At 36.5% G+C, this 3393-nt stretch overlaps 1 pseudogene; it reads left to right on the top strand.

Moving 5' to 3' along the window:
• The first annotated feature begins 2504 nt into the window (after positions 1-2504).
• LOC103673331 lies at positions 2505-2757 on the top strand (annotated as a pseudogene).
• The last annotated feature ends 636 nt before the right edge of the window (positions 2758-3393 follow it).

The raw sequence follows: 3393 nt of genomic DNA, 5'->3' as shown, positions 1-3393 counted from the left end.
AAAAGGAGAGAAAATGGAATTATATAAAATGCTTAATTAAAATGACATAAGGCAGAGAAAAGATTGGAAGACAAAAATAAGAACAACGGCAACAAATGCAAAAAGGTAACAGATATGGTAAATATTAATCCAACTATATCAATAATGACTTTGAATATAAATGGTCTAAATGTGCCACTCGTCAGAGTGAATCAAAAAACAAGACCCAGCGGCACCTGGATGGCTCAGGTAAGCATCCAACTCTGATTTCGGCTGAGGTCATGATCTCAAGGTCATGAGATTGAACCCTGAGTCAGACTTGGCACTCAGCGCAGAGTCTGCTTGAGGTTCTCTCCCTATGTCCCTTCGCCCACTCGAGCTCTCTCTCTCTCACTTTTGCTCTCAAATAAATGAATAAATAAAACCCTTAAGAAAGAAAACAAGACCCAGCTATCTGTTATCTACAAAAAAAAACTTACTTTAAATACAAAAACAGATATAGATGAAAAATAAAGGGATGGAGAAGGAGATAACATGCTACCTCTAAACTAAACAAAGGGGGAATTGCAATATTAATTTCAAACAGAGAAGACTTCATAAAAAGAAAAGTTTTAGGGATAAAGAGGGGCATTACATAGTATTAAAGGGATCAATTCTGGGGCGCCTGGGTGGCTCAGTCATTAAGTGTCTGCCTTCAGCTCAGGTCATGATCCCAGGGTCCTGGGATCGAGCCCTGCATCAGGTTCCCTGCTCAGCGGGAAGCCTGCTTCTCCTTCTCCCTCTCCCACTCCCCCTGCTTGTGTTCTCTCTCTTGCTATCTCTCTCTCTGTCAAATAAATAAATAAAATATTTTTAAAAAAAATTTTTAAAGGGATCAATTCTCCAAGAAGACATAGCATGCCTTAACATGTATGCACCAAACAACAGAGCATCAAACAACATCAGGCAAAAGCAGAATTGCAAGGAGAAATAGCTGTATCCATTATTATAGTTGGAGACTTTTAATACACCTGTATCAGAAATGAACACATCCAGCTTGCAGAAAATCACTGAATACATACTAGAAATCAACACCACCATTGATCAACTGGATATAATGCACATCCAACAACAGAATACGCATTCTTCTCAAGTTCCTATGGAACATTCACCAAGATAGACCACATTTTAGGCCATAAAACATACCTTAACAAATTTCAAAGAATAGAAATCATATAATGACTTCTCTTGGACAATAGTGGAATTAAACTAGAATTTAGATAGCTAGATAGCTAGATAGCTAGAAAATCCCAAAATACTCAGAAATTAAACAACACATTTTAAAAAAAGATTTTATATTATTTATTTATTTATTTTAATTTATTTTTTATTTGTCAATGAGAGAGAGAGGGTGAGAGAGTACAAGCAGGGAGAGCGGCAGGCAGAGGGAGAAGCAGGTTCCCCGCTGAGCAAGAAGCCTGATGGGGCACTTGATCCCAGGACCCTGGGATCATGACCCGAGCTGAAGGCAGATGCTTAACCTACTCAGCCACCCAGGTGCCCCTAAACAGTACACTTCTAAGTGACACAAGGGTCAAAGAGGAAATCTCAAGAGAAAATTTAAAATATTTGACTTAAATGAAAATGAAAACACAAGTTCTTAAAATCTGTGGGATACAGTGAAAACAGTGCTTAGAGGGAAATCTATAGTTTTGAATGTACATATTAATAAAGAAGAAAGATTTAAAGATTTAAAAAATCTCAGCTTCTACCCTAGGAAATTAAAACAAGAAGAGCAAATTAAACCCAAGCTACACCAAACAGAATAAATAATAAAAATATGAAATCAAAAATAAGAAATTAATGGAGGAAATCATGAAAGAAATAGCTGGGTCTTTGAAAAAAATCAATAAAATCAACAAGCCTCTAGCCAGGATAATCAAGGGAAAAAAAGAGAACGCACAAATTACTAATATCAGAAATGAAAGAGAGAACATTAATACAGATCTCATGGACATTAAAAGGACAATAAAGGAATACTATGAACAACTTTCTGCCCACATTTGATAACCTAGATGAAATGGATAAACTTCTTGAAAGATGCAATCTGCAAAACCCACACAAGAAAAGATAGAGCTATATATATGAAAGAAATTGAATCTAAAATTGATAACCTTCCAAAACAGAAAGTACCAGGCCAAGATGGGTTCGCTGGTAAAATATATGAAACATTTCAATCATATCAATTTTCTAGAATCTCTTTCAAAAGATAAAAGCAGAGAGAATTCTTCCTAATTCATTCTACAAGCCCAGCATACCCTAATACCAAATACCAAATACTGAAAGCGGACAAAAACATAAGAAAATTGCAAATCAATATCTCTCATAAACAGAGACACCAGAATCCTCAAGATAAAATTGGCAAATCATATCCAACAATGTATAAAAAGGGTTTTATACCACAAACAAGTGGGATTTATCCCAGGTATGCAAGGCTATTCACATTAGAAAATCAATGAATGAGACTGGGTCTCCTTTAAGGGCCCATGAAGGAAGGGTTTAGCTTTGGCAACCAAGGCGTGATTTGGTTTGAGATTCTGCCTGGGATTGGGGTCATGGTCATGTGTTTGTTCATCCCTGACCTGACATAGCCACTGCGCACATCCACAGGTTCACTAACAGGGCCAAGGAAAAGGTTGCCTATTATTCCTATCAGTGGAGTATGATGGAAAGACATAGGTGCATCTCTGGAGTGAATCGTTACTATGTGTCAAAGGGTTTGGAAAATATTGATTAAAGAAGAATTTTCCTTTTTTAAATTTATTTTTTAATTTAAATTCAATTAATCAACATATAATGTATTATTGGTTTCAGAGGTAGAGGTCAGTGATTCATCAATCTTATATAATACCCAGTGCTCATTACATCACATGCCTTCCATAATGTCCATCACTCAGTTACCCCATCCTTCCACCTCCCTCCCCTCCAGCAACCCTCAGTTTATTTCCTATGATTAAGAGTCTCTTATGCTTTGTCTCCCTTTCTGGTTTCATCTTGTTTTATTTTTTCCTCTCTTCCCCCATGATTCTCTGTTTTGTTTCTTAAATTCCACATATCAGTGAGATTATATGATAATTGCCTTTCTCTGATTGACTTATTTTGCTTAGCATAATACCCTCTAGTTGCATCCACGTTGTTGCAAATGGCAAGATTTCATTTTTTGATGGCTGAGTAATATTTCATTGTATATATATACCACATCTTTATCCATTCATCTGTTGATGGACATCTGGGCTGTTTCCATAGTTTGGCTATTGTGGACATTGCTGCTATAAACATTGGGGTACATGTGCCCCTTCAGATCACTACATTTGTATCTTTGGGGTAAATAGTGCAATGGCTGGGTGGTAGGGTAGCTCTATTTTAAACTTTTGA

This window comes from Ursus maritimus, unplaced genomic scaffold, assembly GCF_017311325.1.
Source record: "Ursus maritimus isolate PB19 unplaced genomic scaffold, ASM1731132v1 scaffold_11, whole genome shotgun sequence".
Lineage (NCBI taxonomy): Eukaryota > Metazoa > Chordata > Mammalia > Carnivora > Ursidae > Ursus > Ursus maritimus.
This window is presented reverse-complemented; position numbering and strand designations above follow the sequence as displayed.